Raw genomic sequence first — 18,108 nt, 5'->3', positions numbered from 1 at the left:
GCCTGCCGGCAAGCGGTGCACTCCTTCTTTCTGCCTTTGCCTTTGAACTCAGGGGCTGGCCCATGGCCCTCGGCTTGCTTACGTAGGTATGCCTTTCCTTAACATGGCTGACTCTGGCCCCAGGCGTTCTGGAACAGCTCAGCCAATCCCATCCAGGTCTCAAAGACTCTCAGCAGGGAAAGGGATTCTTCCTGTGGACACCCACAAACCTTACAGCTGCCTCTCTGCTCCCTCAGCTTCAGAGAGTAGAGCCCTGCAAATGCCACACTCCTACTGTGGGATGCCTAGGTGAGGGTGTTCCTAACCCTAACACCCTCTAGGGAGTGGGGGCAATATAGTGCTCACTACAGTGAAAAGGCACCCGTGCTAGTTTTCTAGGCTAGTGTAACAAAGCACCACAAAGCCAGTGGCTTAGAACAACAGAAATTTATTGTCTCCTTCTTCTGGAGGCCAGACGTCCAAAAACAGGGCGTCGACAGGGTCGTGCTCCCCCTGAAACCTTTAGGAAAGGATCCATCCTTGCCTCTTCCTCACTTCTGGTGATTTCCAGCCATTTGGCGTTTCTGGGTTTGTAGATGCAGACATCACTCCAATCCTCTTATTTTCTCATGATGTTTCCCCGAATCTTCACACTGTCTTCCCGGTGTGTATGCGTGCCTCTGTGTCCAAATTTCCCCTTTCCCTAAGGACACCAGTCATTAGAATAGGACCCACCCTGATGGTCTCATTTTAACTTGATTACCTCTACAAAGACCCCATTTCTGAATAAGGTCACATTCCGAAGTACTGGGGACTGGGACTCCAACCTATCTTTTTGGGGGGCACAATGTGGCCCACAACAGCACACCCCAGCAAGCTCTCCAGTGGTTTTTTGGACTTAGAATGTTGGGCACATCTTCTGCTTTCACAGGAGGACTTTTGTCACTAATTCTTGGAAAACAAAAATTCCATCCAGCCTCCTATATCATTGTGCAACAGATATAATAATAAGAGCTAATAAATGACAAATAATAATAATGTATTGAGGGAGTAGCATGAACTAGGAGCTCTTCTAAGTCCTTTAATGATGTATTATCATTTAGTATTTGCATCTACTCTGTGGGCTAGGAACTATTATTTCTGCTTTACAGGTGAGGAAATCAAAGCACAGTGAAATCACGAGTCTTGCAGTTGCTACATTGACGTCATGCCTGCCTCCGAAGTCAGAGTGTTTCCTTCTCTCGGATGAAGGAGTCCGTTCACTCAGGCTGATCTCCTCCACCCGGAGATAAAGTGGGCTGTATTCAGCCTTTACTTTCCCATGTCCCCTGGACGGGCTGTATTCGTCTATGTTAACTCAGATTGTTTTTAAAAAGGGTGAAATCAACCTTCAAATCGCATCCTTTATTGAAGTAGGGAGAAGGTATACCAGAAAAGACTTCATTAGCATGTCTTTTCCATGAGGCCTCTTGAAAAAAATTACAGTTCTTCACTAATTCAGTTTACGTTTTGTTCATGACTGGAGTCGCTCTGGTTCTTTGACTGGAGACCCTGGATTCCGACAGTGAAGGACCTGTGGTGAATGGGTGAGAGCACACTGGTCACCATTGTATCAGAAAATAAGAGCCCCGCCCTGAGCCACTGAGTCAAAACAAGACAGAACAACAGCGACCACAAACAAACACATATGTAAACCTGGAATGTGACCAGGTGAAGCCACCACTCAGTCCTGGGGGAGAGGCAGAGGTACAAGAGACCTCTGGCCCATCGGCGTTTCGATGAATTACAACCACCGCATTAAACTAAAATACTCCTCTTCAGAAAATGACTTTGACCTTCAGCTGTCCTGTGGTGAGTGCTAAGACTCTTCTTGGGTCCTCTACTTCATATTCTAGGTCAGAAGGAGAAAGAGCCGAACAACCCATGGAGGGGAGAACTGTCTGGCTTAGACTACCGGATTTGGGGGAGTCCCTGCAGAAGGCATTCTAATGGGAACAGCCTTTGTGAGGAGATGAAGAGAGGTGAACGGAGTAGGCATCGTGAGGTAGCGTTAGGTTACTATTGACCTTCGACCGTCCGTCAGAAGGAGGGTCATCTGCTTTCAGACATGGTTGACTGAGGGTAATTGAAACCTTAGAAAACGAAACAAAAAAATAAAATAAGGGGGGAACTACTGTATATAGCCATAAAGTTTGACCAAGAAACCCTGTTGCTAGAAACCCTTTAGTAGCACCCCGGTACTTACAGGCTAAATTCCAAATTCTTTAGTAGGGTGGATGAGCCCCACTAGGATCTGGCCTCAGTTTGCCTCTCCAGCTTCATTTTCCTTCACTTTCCTCTAAATACTATCCTACAGGAATTCTGCAAACCTGCCGTGCCGGCTCCAGGCAGAGTTTTAGGCTGACTTACCCATATGCAGGTTTTGTGGGGGATTTAATGGCCTATTTTGGAAGAACTTAGACAAACTCCATAGGTAAGGAGATAGGATTGTCATTACAATCAACCTCCTTCCATCACTATTTAGTGATTGTTCCCATCCTTTATTCTATTCGTGTAGTGTATTATATCGATGGATTTTTTCCAATTAAAAAACTGTGTTAAAATACACATAATATTGATCATTTTAACAATTTTTAAACGCCCAGTTCAGTGGTAGTAAATACACATATGATGTTGTGTGACCATCACCACCACATCCATCTTCATAGTTCTTTACATCTTGTAAAACTGAAACGCTAGACCCGTTACACAGTGACTCCCTACTCCCACATCTCCAGCCCCTGGCAACCCTCATTCTCTTTTCTGTCTCTAGGATTTTGACCACTCTAACTCTCTCACATGGAATGGAATCGCAGTGTTTGCCTTTTTGTGATGGCTTTATTTCATTTCGCGTGATGTCCTCAAGGTTTATCTGTGCTGTTGCATATGTCAGATTTTTCTTCCTTTTTAAGGCTAATATTCTATTGTATGGCTATACCACCTTTTGCTTATCCATTCATCTATTGATGGACACTTGGCTTGCCACATTTTAGCTATTGTGAATAAAGCCACTATAAACATGGGTGTACAAATACTCTTTGAGACCCTGCTTTCAATTCTTCAGTCCTTTTGAGGAACAACCATATTGTTTTCCATAGCGGCTGTACCATTTTACGTTCTCACCAAGAGTGCCCAAGTGTTCTAATTTTTCCACATTCTAGCCAATACTTGTTATTTTCTAGTTTTTTTAATTTTTTGATAGTAGCCATCTTAATGGGTGTAAGATGGTATCTCATTGTGGTTCTGAGTTGCATTTCCCTGATAATCGGTGGTGTTGAACATTTTTGCTTATTGGTTATTTGTATACTTTATTTGGAGAAGTGTCTATTCAAGTCCTTTGCCCATTTTTGAATTGTTAATTTCCGTTGTTCTCTCTATATGCTGGGTATTAACCCCTTGTTAATTTCCGTTGTTCTCTCTATATGCTGGGTATTAACCCCTTATCAGATACATGTTTTACAAATATTTATCTGATTTCATGTGTTGCCTTTTTACTCTGTGGGTATTGTCTTTTGAAGCACAAAATTTTAATTTTCGAAGTCCAATTTGTCTGTTTTTACTTTCGTTGCCTATGCTTTTGGTATCATATCCAAAAAATCATTGCCAAATCCAATGTCATGGAGTTTTGCCCCATGTTCTTCTAAGAGATTTATTATTTTAGGTCTTACATTTGAGCCTTTGATCAAGTTTTTGTTAATTTTTGAATATGGTATGAGGTAGGGATCCAAATTCATTCTCTTGCATGTGAAGATACAGTTTTCCCAGTACTATCTGTTGAAAAGTCTGTGCTTATACTGTTTTGATTATTGTAGCTTTGTAGAGCAAGACTAACATTTGGAATCTGAAAATGTTAGTCTTCCAGCTTTGTTCTTCTTTTTCAAGGTTGTTTTGGCTATTTGAGATCACTTGAGATTCCATATGAATTTTAGGATGGGTTTTTCTATTTCTGCATAAAAGGCATTGAGATTTTGATAGGGATTGCGTTGAATCTGTAGATTGCTTTGAGTAGTATTGACATCTTAACAACATTAATTCTTCCCATCATGAATGTGGGATACGTTTCCATTTACTTACGTCTTTTTAAACTTTTTTCAGTAGTGTTTTTTTAGTTTTCATTGTATAAGTCTTTCACCTACTTGGTTAAGTTAATTCCCAAGTATTTTATTATTTTTGATGCTATTGTAAATGGAATTGTTTTTGTAATTTCCTCTAAAGGTTTATTCAGGATATATTTCTGGACTCTTGATTCTACTGTGCTGATTTTTATATCTATCCTTATGCCAGTACTACAATGTCTTGATTACTATAACTTTGTAGTAACTTTTGAAATTGGGAAGCATGAGTATTCCAACTTTGTTTTCTTTTTCTTTCTTTCTCTCTCTCTCTTTTTTTTTGTAGAACAGTTTTAGGTTTGCAGCAAAATTGAGAAGAAGGTACAGAGAATTCCCATATATCCCTTGTCCCCACACATTGTTGACATGAATCACCAGAAAGGTACATTTTTTTTTTTTTACCAAGGATTAATCAGCATTGACATATCATAATCACCCAAAGTTCATAGTTTACCTTAGGGTTAACTCTTGGTGTTGTATATTCTATGGGTTTGGACAAATGTATAATGACATATATCCATCATTATAATATAGAGAGTATTTTCACTGCATTAAAAATCTCTGTGCTCTGTCTGTTTATGTCCCCTGCCCCTTGGCAACCAGTGATCTTTTTACTCCATAAAAAGTAAACATATCCATAGTTTTGCCTTTTCCAGATGTTGTATGTTTGGAATGATACAGTATGTATACTTTTCAAATTGGCTTTTTCCACTTAGCAATATGCATGTCTTTTCATGGCTTGATAACTGATTTATTGTTAGCACTGAATAGTATTTCATTGTCTGGATTGACCACAGTTTATTTGTCCATTCACCTACTGATGGACATCTTGGTTGCTTCCAAGTTTTGGCAATTATGAATAAAGTTTCAGTAGACATCTGTGTGCAGGTTTTTGTGTGGACATAATTTTCAACTCTTTTGGGTAAACACCAAGGGTCATGATTGCTAGATTGCGTGGTAGTATGTTTAGTTTTGTAAGAAACCATCAAAACTGCTGCCTTCCAAAGTGGTTTACCATTTTGCATTCCTAGCAATGCAATGTGCGAGAGTTCCTGTTGCTCCATATTCCCACCAGTATTTGGTGTTGTCAGTGTTCCAGATTTTGGTCTTTTTAATATGTGTGTAGTGGTTTGTTTTCTTTTTTAAAGATTGGTTTGGCTATTTTGTGTCCTTTCCATTTTCATGTGAATATTAGGATAAGCTTATAAAAAAATCAGCCGAGAATTTGGTAGGGATTGTGTTGAATTACAGATTTAATTTAGGGAGTATTACCATCTTAATATTAAATCTTCTGATCCATGAACACAGGATCTTTCCATTAGTTTAAATCTTCTTCTTTCAATAATGTGTTCTAGTTTGTGGTGGACAGGTCTTACACTCCTCTTGTTTAATTTATCCCTGAATATACATTATATAAGCATTTTATTTTTTGATGTTATTGTAATTGTGCTTTCATGTATAGAAATAACAACTAATTTTCTTATATAGAGATCTTATATCCTACCAACTTGTTGAACTTGTTTATTGGTTCTACTAGATTTTTTTGGTGTGAATTTCTTAGCATTTTATATACACAGGATCATATTAGCTACAAAGAGAGTTAGTTTTACTTTTTCCTTACCAATCAACCTGATACTTTCATTTTTCTTTTATTGCCTAATTTACCTGGCTAGAACCTCTAGTACAATGTTGAATATAAATGGCAAAAGCAGACATCCTTATCTTGTTCCAGATCTTATAGCAAAAGGATTCAGTATCTCAACATCAAGTATGATGTTAATTGTGGATTTTCCCCCCACCACTAAATGCGCTTTTCAAGTTTAGAAAATTCCCTTCCATTCCTAGTTCATTGAATTTTTTTTTTAATCATGAAAGGGTGTTGGCTTTTGTTAAATGCTTTTTCTATGTCTGTTGAGATAGTCATGTGCTTTTTGGTCTCTTATTTTATCAGCATGGTGTTTATCAGCATGTATTATATTTGATTTTCATGTTAAACCAGCTCTGAATTCCTAAGATAAATCCTAATTGGTTGTGATGTATGATACTTTTGTTATGTTGCTGGATTCCATTTGCTAGCATTTTTTTCTCTGAGGTTTACACATTTATACTTGTAATGGATCCTGGTCTATACTCTCCTTTTGTTGGATATATTTGTCTGGTTTTAGTATCAGGGTAAAACTAGCCTCATAGAATGAGTCAGGAAGTATTCGCTCCTCTTCTTTTCTGGAACAATTTGTAAAAGATTAGTGTTAATTCTTCAAATGTTTAGTAGAGGGGTGCCTGGGTGGCTCAGGTCATGATCTCAGGGTCTTGAGATTGAGCCCCATGTTGGGCTCTGCACTGAGGATGGAGACTGCTTAAGATTCTCTCCCTCCCTCCCTTCTGCCCCTTCCCCCACCGCACCCCACTTGCACACATGTGCACTCTCTCTCTCTCTCAAAAAAAAAGTAGAGTTTACAATGTAGCCACCTGGGACTGGGCTTTTCTTTATGAGAAATTTTTTGCTTATTAATTCAGACTTTTAACATGTAATGAATCTATTCAGATTTTTATTATCTCTTTATTTAAATTTAAATTCAATTAGCCTACATATAGTACATCATTAGTTTTTGGTGTAGTATTCAATGACTCATTAGTTGGGTATAACACTGGGTGCTCATCACATCAAGTACCCTCCTTAATGCCCATCACCCACTTACCCCATCCCCCCACTCACCTCCCTCCACAACCTTCCATTTGTTTCTAGGAGTCAAGAGTCTCTCATGGTTGTCTCCCTCTCTGATTTCTTCCCATTCAGTTTTTCCTCCCTTCCCCTATGACCTTCTCCTCTATTTCTTATCTTCCACATATGAGTGAAACCATATGATAATTGTCTTTCTCTGATTGACTTATTTCACTTAGCATAATCTTCTCCAGTCCCATCCATGTTGATGGAAATAGTAGGTATTCATCCTTACCGATAGCTGAGTAATATTCCATTGTATATATGTACCACATCTTCTTTATCCATTCATCTGTTGAAGGACATCTCAGCTCCTTCCACAGTTTGGCTATTGTGGACATTGCTGTTATGAACATTGGGGTGCAGGTGCCCCTTCTTTTCACTACATCTGTATCTTTGGGGTAAATACCTAGTAGTGCAATTGCTGGGTCATAGGATAGCTCTATTTTTAACTTCTTGAGGAACCTCCATACTATTTTCCAGAGTGGATGTACCAGCTTGCATTGCCATCAACAGTATAAGAGGGTTCCATTTTCTCCACATCCTCACCAACATTTGTTGTTCCCTGTCTTGTTAATTTTAGCCATTCTAACTGGTGTAAGGTGGTATCTCAATATGGTTTTGATTTGTATTTCCCTGATGCCTAGTGATGTTGAGCATTTTATCATGTGTCTGTTGGCCATTTGTATGTCTTCTTTGGACAAGTGTCTGTTTATGTTTTCTGCCCATTTCTTGACTGGATTATTTATTTTTTTGGGTGTTGAGTTTGAGAAGTTCTTTATAGATCTTGGATACCAGCCCTTTATCTGTAATGTCATATGCAAATATCTCCTCCCATTCAGTAGGTTGCCTTTTAGTTTTTTTACTCTTTCCTTTGTTGTGCAGAAGTTTTTTATCTTGATGAAGTCCCAATAGTTCATTTTTGTCTTTGTTTCCCTTGCCTTTAGAGATGTGTCTTACAAGAAGTTGCTGCAGCCCAGGTCGAAGAAGTTGCTGCCTGTGTTCTCCTCTAGGATTTTGATGGATTCCTGTCTCACATTTAGGTCTGTCATCCATTCTGAGTTTATCTTTGTGTGTGGTGTAAGAGAATGGTCCAGTCTCATTCTTGAACATGTGGTTGTCCAATTTTCCCAGCACCATTTATTGAAGAGACTGTCTTTTTTCCATTGGATATTCTTTCCTGCTTTGTTCAAGATTAGTTGACCATAGAGTTGAGGGTCCACTTGTGGGTTCTCTATGCTGTTCCATTGATCTGTGTGTCTGTTTTCGTGCCAGTACCATGTTGTCTTGATGATAACAGCTTTGTAATATAGCTTGAAGCCAGGCATTGGGGGCTTCAAAGCCCCCAGCTTTGGTTTTCTTTTTCAACATTCCCCTGGCTATTCAGGTTTTTTTCTCTTTCCATACAAATTTTAGGATTGTTTGTTCCAGCTCTGTGAAAAATGTTGGTGGTATTTTGATAGGGATGGCATTGAAAGTGTAGATTGCTCTGGGTAGCATAGACATTTTAACAATGTTTATTCTTCCAATGCATGAGCATGGAATGTTCTTCCATCTCTTTGTGTCTTCCTCATTTTCTTGCATAAGTGTTCTGTGGTTTCCAGACTACAGATCCTTTAGCTCTTTGGTTCGGTTTATTCCTAGGTATCTCATGGTCTGTGGTACAACTATAAATGGGATCGGTTCCTTAATTTCTTCCTTTAGTCACATTGTTAGTGTATAGAAGTTCAGCTGACTCTTCTGTGCATTGATTTCATATCCTGCAACTTTGCTGAATTCCTGTATGAGTTCTAGCAATTCTGGGGTGGAGTCTTTTGGGTTTTCCACATAAAGTATCATATCATTTGCAAAGAGTGAGAGTTTGACTTCTTCTTTGCCAATTTGAATACCTTTTATTTCTTTTTGTTGTCTGATTGCTGAGGTTAGGACTTCTAGTACTATGTTGAACAACAGTGGTGAAAGTGGGCATCCCTGTTTGTTCCTGTGCTTAAGGGAGAAGCTCTCAGTTTTTCTCCATTGAGAATATCTCTGTGGGCTTTTTGTGGATGGCTTTTATGATATTGAGGTATGTTCCCTCTAGGCCTATACTTTAAAGAGTTTTAATCAAGAAAGGATGCTGTATTTTGTCAAATGTTTTTTTCTGCATCAGTTGAGAGAATCATATGGTTCTTGTCTTTTCTTTCATTAGTGTGATCTGTCACGTTGATTGATTTGTGAATGTTGAACCACACTTGCATCCCAGGAATAAATCCCACCTGGTCGTGGTGAATAATCTTTTTAATGTACTGTTGGATCCTATTGGCTAGTGTCTTGGTGAGTATTTTGGCATTCATGTTCATTAGGGATATTGGTCTGTGATTCTCCTTTTTGATGGGGGCTTTGTCTGGTTTTGGGATCAGAGCCATAACCAGCAAGGAAATCGAAGCAGTAATCAAAAACCTCCCAAAAGCCAGAGTCAAGGGTCAGATGGCTTCCCAGGGGAATTCTACCAAACATTTAAAGAAGAATTAGTACCTATTCTACTGAAGCTGTTTCAGAAAATAGAAATGGAAGGAAATCTTCCAAACTCGTTTGATGAGGTCAGATTTTTATTACCTCTTGACACAGTTTCAGTAGTTTGTATTTTTGTAGGAATTTGTCCATTTCATGTAGGTTAACTAAATTGTTGGCATGTCATTATTCACAGTATCCTCTTTTAGTCTGTTTTATTTCCTTAGGGTTGTTAGTCATATTCCTCCTTTCATTCATGATTTCTGTAGCTGAATTCTAATCTCTTTTTTCCTTGGTCAGCATTGCTAAAGATCTGTCTTTTGGGGGTGGGGGTTCTTTTGAAAGAATCAACTTTTGGTTTAATTGTTTTTCTCTGTCATTGTACTATTCTTTATTTCATTTTTCCCCCATCATAGTCTTGATTATCATTTCCAGTCTTCCTCTCACTTTGGGGTTAGTTTCTCTTCTCTTCTAGTTTACTTTTTAAATATTTATAAGTTTTAATTTAAATTCCAGTATAGTTAACATACAGTGTTATATTAGTTTCAAGCGTACATTACAGTGATTCAACAATTCTGTACATCACTCAGGGCTTGTCATGATGGCTATACTCTTTAATGCCCTTCACCTATGTCACCTATCTCCCCAACACCATTCTAGTGTCTGTAGGTGGAAAGTTAGGTTTTTGATTTGAGACTTTTATCCTTTTTAAAAATATAGTATTTATAGCTATAAATTTCCCTCTAAGCATCTTTAGATGCATCAAATACGTCATGGTATGTTGTATATTTGTTTTATTCGTCTCAAAATGTTTTCTATTTTTCCTTTTGATTTCTTCTTTCACCTTTTGGTAATTTAGGAATGTGTTGCTTCATTTCCACATATTGGTGATATTTTAAAACCTCCTTCTTTTACTGATTTCTAATTTAATTCCATTATAATCAGAGAGCATATTTTGTATGATTTCCATCCTTTTAATTTATTGACACCTATTTTACAAACTAAAATATGGTCTATCCTGGAGAATAATCTATGTGCACCTGAATAATCTATGCGAACCTGAAAAGAACACGTACTCTGAGTCATTGGGTGAAATATTGTACAGATTTCTATTAGGTCTAGTCGGTTAACAGTGTCATTTGATTTCTCCTATAGCCTTTTCCTTCTGCACAATTTTCCTGTAAATTATTGAATATGGGGTATTGAAGTTGCCAACTGTTGTTTTTAAAATTTTGTGTTTCTCCTGTCAAATCTGCCAGTTTTTGCTCCATGTATTTCAGGACTCTGTTGTTAGTGCATATGTGCTTACAATTGCTATGTGCTCCTGGTGGACTGAACTTAAAAAAAAAACCATTATAAAAATGTCCTTCTTCATCACTAGTAACAACTTTTGTCTTAATGTCTATTTTGTCTGACGTTACTATAGCTGCTCCACCTCTCTTTCGGTTTCTGTTTATATGGCATATATTTTTACATACTTACGTTCAACCTATTTGTGTCTTTGAATCTAAGGTGTGTCTATTGTACATAGCATTTAATTGGAATACAACTTAAACATCCATTTTGCCAATCTCTGTCTTGTGGTTAGTGTCCAATCCATATACATTCAATGTAGTTACAAGATGGGGTTCACACCTGCTATTTTGCCGTTTTCTATATCGTATGTCTTTGTTATTCTATTTGTCCATTACTGCTCGCTTTTATGTTACATGAATGTGTTCTTTCATGCCATTTTATTTAATTATTTTTCTTTTATACCACTTTAATTCAATTTTTATTTTTTATTATTTTGAGTTATTTTTAATTTATTATCAATATTATTTTATTATTAATATTGTTATTATATTACATATAATTCTTGGTTGATGGTATTTTACTTTCAGTGCTCTGAAGATGTCAACCCACTTGCTGTCTTCTGGCCTTTATGGTTTCTGATGAGGAATTTTATTGAAGATTCCCTTTTCAGGATGAATTCCTTGTCTTTGGCTGATTTCAAGATTTTTTCTTGGTCTTTGCCTTTTGGCATTTTGTTAGTGATGTGTCTAGGTTTGGATCTTTTTTAGTTTATCCTTTTTGGATGTGTAGAGGAATGTTTTTCATCAAATTTTTGAAGTTTTTATCCAATATATTTTCAAATTTTTTTTATGTAGCTTTCTCTTTCTCTACCTCTTCCCCTTATGTGACTTCCATTCTGCACATTTTGGTATGACTGATGGTGTTCAAAAGGGTCTGAAGCTCTGTTCATTTTTCTTCACTTGTTATCATTTTGTTCCACAGAGAAGATAATTTCAATTAACCTATCTTTAAGTTTGTGGATCATTTTTTCTATCAGATCAAATATTCTGTTGAGACCTTGAGTGATATTTTCATTTTAGTTATTATGTGTTTTTCTGCTTTGGAATTTCTACTTGATTCTTTTTAATAGTTTCTATGTCTTTATTGATATTCTTTCTCATGAAACATTGTTCCCATATTTTCCTTTAGATTTTTTTAGGCATGGTTTCTTCAGTTCTTTGAGCATACTTACAGTAGCTGATTTAAAGTCCCCCCCAACCCCGCCGCCCCGGGGCGCCTGGGTGGCACAGCGGTTAAGCATCTGCCTTCAGCTCAGGGCGTGATCCCGGCGTTACGGGATCGAGCCCCACATCAGGCTCCTCCGCTATGAGCCTGCTTCTTCCTCTCCCACTCCCCCTGCTTGTGTTCCCTCTCTCGCTGGCTGTCTCTCTCTGTCAGATAAATAAATAAAATCTTAAAAAAAAAATAAAGTCCCCCCCCAGTAAGTTCAATATCTAGGCTTCCTTCGGTACCACTTTTATTGCTTCCCCCCTCCCCCAGCGTTTAGGTCACATTTTTCTGTTTCTTTGCATATCTCACTATTCTGCTTATTTAATATAATATGATGTTGCAATGTTGGAAATCAGATCCTCCCAGAGGTTGCTTTTTGTTGTTGTTTTTGTTACTCTGTTGGGTGGCTTTCCTGAACGAACTGTGTAGAGTATTCATGTTTGTCCTGTGTGAGCACGGACGTCTCTGCTCTGTTAGCTTAGTGGTCATTAAATGATTGGACATAGATTTCCTTAACTGTTTTGAACCAAGAAACTTCTCAGTTTTTGTTGAGAAGCTCTGCGTGTGTGTGTGTGTGTGTGTATGTGTGTGTGTGTGTTTAAAGCCTCGGAAGACCGGTTGCCACTCTGGCGTAGCTACCACTTACAGCTTGCAGACAGCTTCGGCTCAGCCAGAGGTGGGAGATTGGAGTACTGACAGGGCTTTCCTTGGCAGACACACATCTCTGCATATGCACATGGTCTTCTTTATTTCCAGGTACTGCCATAGTTTCAGGGTCCCCAGTGGACATCTTACTCTTCAGTTTTTTCTATTAAGTTTTCTGGTAAGCCTCTTGTTTTCCCCAACTCTTATCACTGCTTTAGACAAAGGCAATGGTAAATGCCACCGATTGTTCTGACAAACATCTCAGAAAAACTTTTCAGTTACTGAGCTTGGAGATCAATAAGGAGGGCCTTGCCAGTGGGCATCTCCAGGGAGCTGCCAGACAAATCGATAACGATGCTCTGGGAATGGGGCTTTTTTGGGGAACTCCAATCTCAGGTTTCCTCCTCTTGTGGTTGTGAGGTTGGTGTTTCTCACAGGTACTGTGGTTGCAAGGTTATTTCATTTAAAGGCTACTGTGGAGATAGAGCAAGGTGGATGGGAACAGGAAAAATTATAACCGGAACGCCGGGATCACGCCCTGAGCCGAAGGCAGACGCCTAACCGCTGTGCCACCCAGGCGCCCCTCCTCTAGGATTTTGATCGTTTCCCTGTAGAGACAGTCCTTAACAGAAGTTTTTTATCCTGATCAGCCAACCAGAAGCAAAATTACTCACTCGTTTCACTGTACTCTGGGTGACTCAATGCTACTGCAATCCATCTGATAGTTAGGCATGCACAGATTATTTCCGTGATGGTGGTGAAGAGCAAATATTGTAAAAGCATACTGCCAGCCAACTGAGTTAAAAAGAAAAGAAACATTTCCCATATTGATTCACCATTTAAAAATTATACAAGAACAATACTTAGTAAGAGGGAATAAATACCATTCACCATGGCAGTCTCACACGACCATGATTGTGTATTTTTCATTAGAACAAAATATGTTTTAAATTTATCAAGTACTTATATATGTACCTTGTATTCTGTTCAGTACTACTTTTAGCAACAACCCGACAAGTTGGGGGCTTTTATTTCTCTTCTACACATGACAGGACTGAAAAGCAGAGAGCTTACCCTAGAACCACGGGCTGGGTGGAGTTCTTCAGGGTTTGGCACTGAATGCCCACCTTTATACTTTATCTTTTGGTAAGACTGACTGCGTGATTTGTGTTTTATGCTTTTCCATTTAGTGCCCATATAATTTGCGTGTTCTAGTTTCTTTTGACCCCTGTGTCGTAAGCATTATTACATGTATGAGGTGGAGCCATTCTCCCTCCCTTCCCACATTTCTACCTTGGCCTGAAGTGGAAGTTTCTGCTTGAAGAGTGGCTTCTGGTGTGTCTCAATGCTCCTTCCTTAGAATTCCCCATTGGAGAAGCCGAGATTTATCTAATTGGTGATTTCACCTTCCTGGGTTCTTTTTTCAGAATCATTTGTCTTTATGACCCCAAATTCTGAGAATTATCTGGTCCCAGCACAGGGAGACCTTATCATTTATTTGTAACTAGGTAGATAAGTTTAATTCATGGAAGCAGGCTCATTTGGTCAAAGATTTAAAACTTGTTCTCCAACTATAATAATTACAATGAAACCGATAGTTTCTCCTACATCTGCTTGACTCTCGTATCTTATCTCAGTTGGTTCGGAACATGAAAGGAGAAAAGTGGGTGGCTATTTACTGGCTTCTTTTTTTTTTTTTTTTTTGTTTAAAGATTTTATTTATTTATGTGACAGAGATAGAGACAGCCAGCGAGAGAGGGAACACAAGCAGGGGGAGTAGGAGAGGAAGAAGCAGGCTCATAGCGGAGGAGCCTGATGTGGGGCTCGAACCCATAACGCTGGGATCACACCCTGAGCCGAAGGCAGACGCTTAACCGCTGTGCCACCCAGGCGCCCCCTATTTACTGGCTTCTATACTAGTTTCCCAGGGCTGCTGTAATAATGTATCACATCCACGAGAGACTGTGGACTCTGGGAAACAAACTGAGGGCTTCAGAGGGGAGGGAGGGAGGATCGGGATAGGCTGGTGATGGGTATTAAGGAGGGCACGTATTGCATGGAGCACTGGGTGTTATATGCAAACATGAATCATGGAACACTACATCAAAAATTAAGGATATACTGTATGGTCACTAACATAACATAATTATTATTAAAAAAAATAAAGCATCACATCTGTGTGGCTCAACATGACTGAAATGTATTGTCTCACAGTTCTGGGGGGTAAGAGTCCAGAAAGAATGCATTGGCGTTGGCAAGAGAATTCTCCTTCCAAAGTCTTTAGGGGAGGACTCTTCCTTGCCTCTTTTGGCTTCTGGGAGCCTCAAGTGTTCTTGGCTTGTAGCAGCATAAATACAGCCCCTTCTGCCAAGTTTATATGGCCAGCTTCCTTCCATGTCTGTGTCCACATTTCTTTCTTCTTATAAGCACACTAGTTATATTGCATCAATGGCCCACTCTACTCTTGTATGACGTCATCTGAACGAATTACATCTGCAAAGACCCTGTTCTCAAATAATATCATTTTCTGAGGTACTGTGGGTTAGGACATATCTTTTTGGGGGATGCAATTCAACCCATGACAATCTGTCTCTGCCTTGCCTCTAAGTTCCTGTCCCTCCCATGGACAAAATAATTCACCTGATCCCAATATCTCCAGAAGTTTTGACCCATTTCGACATCAACTCCGATGACCTGAATGTCATCAGATCAGAAAGCCCCAAGTCTCATCTAAATTATCTTCATTAGTTATGGATGAGACTCATAGTATTGTTCATTTCAGGGTAAAATTCTTCTCTAGCTGTGGACCTGTGAAACCCAGAAACGAGTTATCTGCTTCTAAGACATAACCGGTGGGACAGGTATAGGGTAGATATTCCCATTCCAAAAGGGAGCTATAAAAGAGGAAAAAAGGGGTCAAGGGCCACAAGCAAGACCCAAACCCAACAGGGCGATTGCTTAGCTTTTAAGGCTTGAGAATAATCTGTGCGGCGCCATGCTCTGTCCTCAGGGCCTGCCGAGGAGGTGGCCCCGCCCTCACGGTGGTCCCTTTCTTTAGACTATTCTTATCTCTGTAGCATATTGAAGATGTAAATATTCATGACATGAATTGTGTTTCTTTTTCCTTTTTAGTTTTTGGTTTTCTTTTTTATTTATTAATTTTTTTAAAAGAATATATTTACTTATTTGATAGCAAGCGAGCAAGTGAGAGAACACAAAGGGCGGAGAGGGGCAGAGCGAGAAGGAGAAGCAGACTCCCCGCTGGGCAGGGAGCCCAGGACCCCCGGATCACGACCCCAGCCAAGCAAAGGCAGACGCTTAACAGATTGAGCCACCCAGGCACCCCTCTTGGTTTTCTTTTTTTGCTATTGTAACTGATGTACTAATTCTATACTTTATGTCATTTTCCAGTGGTTTTTATGCTTATTTATTTATTACACTCATTCATTTAATCTGTGATTTCTTTTTGCCCATTGGGCAGGTAGAGCCCATTACTATTTTCTTTGAAATGGAGAGCTCATTGATTTAAATTTACTTTATTAAATTTTGCCTTTTCCATATATATGCATATGTATACATATATATATATATATTTTGATTTCCTTCCTTCTTTTTTTTTATTATGATACGTTAGTCACCATACAGTACATCATTAGTTTTTGATGTGTTCCATGACTCATTGTTTGCGTATAACAACCAGTGTTTCATACCCATCACCAGGCTAGCCCCTCCTCCACCCCCCTCCCCTCTGAAGCCCTCAGTTTGTTTCCTGGAGTCCATAGTCTCTCGTGGTTCATCTCCCCCTCTGCTTTCCCCCCTTCACTTCCCCCTTCCTTCTCCTAACGATCTCCCTGCTATTCCTTGTTCCACAAATGAGTGAAACCACATAATAATTGTCTTTCTCTGCTTGACTTATTTCACTTAGCATAATCTCCTCTAGTCCCATCCATATGGATGCAAATGTTGGGTAATCATTCTTTCTGATGGCTGAGTAATATTCCATTGTATATATGGACCACATCTTTATCCATTCATCTGTTGAAGGGTATCTTGGCTCCTTCCACAGTTGGCTATTGTGGACATTGCTGCTATGAACATTGGGGTGCATATGGCCCTTCTCTTCACTACGTCTGTATCTTTGGGGTAAATGCCCAGTAGTGCAATTGCTGGGTCATAGGGTAGCTCTTTTTTTAACTTTTTGAGGAACCTCCACACCTTTTCCATATTGACTGGTAAAGTAATCTCCCATAAAATAATATTTTTTGCCTATACTAGGATTTATTTCTCAACTCTCTGTTCTTCCATCAATTTTCCTTTTAGTGTATAAATACTACACCATTTTTATTATAATAGCCTAATCACATATTTTCATATCTGGTGCAGCAGATTATGTGGCTTCCAGACTTCCTTGGCACTTTTCTCACAATATTTTTTCCATCCATACACATTTTACGGAGTTTTATTGCATCCCCTCCCAAAACTTTGTAGGGATTCTAAACGGAATTGTGTCACATTAATGTATTAATTTGCAGAATTTTGCAATTTTATGATATTGTGAATTTGCGTTCAAGAATGTAGTTTCTTGGGGCACCTGGGTGGCTCAGTTCTTAAGTGTCTGCCTTCGGCTCAGGTCATGATCCCAGCATTCTGGGATCGAGCCCCGCATTGGGCTCCCTTCTCAGCAGGAAGCCTGCTTCTCTCTTTCCCATCCCCCCTGCTTGTGTTCCCTCTCTCGCTGCCTCTCTCTCTGTCAAATAAATAAATAAAATCTTAAAAAAAAAAAAAGAATGTAGTTTCTCAACGTATTCAGTTCCTTTTTACAGTTCTCATATTTTTATAGCTTTCTTGTTATTTTGATTGGGTTATTTATTGTTTTTTCTACTTCAATATCTAAGTGGTGATTTCTAGTATAAAGAAAATATATTGGAAGCCTGGATGGCTCAGTTGGTTAAGTGTCTGACTCTTGATTTCAGCTCAGGTCATGATCTCAGGGTCGTGAGATCAAGCCCCACTTTGGGCTTTCCACTGGGCATGGAGTCTGCTTAAGATTCTCTCTCTCCCCCTCCCTTTCTAAAAAAATGTATTAATTGTCTACATTTTTCTTTTGGCCGGATACTTTCCTAAACTGTTTTGTTTCAGTAGTTTTTTAGCTGAATCTTTGGAGTTTTCTAGGTATCCTATCACTTTATCTTCACATAATGATAGCTCCGATCTCTCTCTGATGTGTCTAGTGTTTCTTTAGTTAGACTGGAAATGATTTTTAAATATTCCCATGGCAAAAATTTGGAGAAGATACAGTTTGTTTTTATATTTCTATGCCAAAGGTGCTTGTCAAATTTGGTTGCCTTTTCCATGCCTTGCCCACTGCAACGTACATCATTTACCATAGTTTTTTCATTTGTATCTAAAACTTGGATCCAGTTGTTATTAAACTTGGTACTTACATGTGTCCAAATGTATTCGTTGGTGTCTGCATGATAGGTGAAACACGCAATACTTAACACTATTGCACCAAGTACAGAAAAGCAGACAGCTAAGATGTTCATAACAAGGCTA

This window comes from Ursus arctos, unplaced genomic scaffold (genome assembly GCF_023065955.2).
Source record: "Ursus arctos isolate Adak ecotype North America unplaced genomic scaffold, UrsArc2.0 scaffold_23, whole genome shotgun sequence".
In the NCBI taxonomy this organism is placed as follows: domain Eukaryota; kingdom Metazoa; phylum Chordata; class Mammalia; order Carnivora; family Ursidae; genus Ursus; species Ursus arctos.
This window is presented reverse-complemented; position numbering follows the sequence as displayed.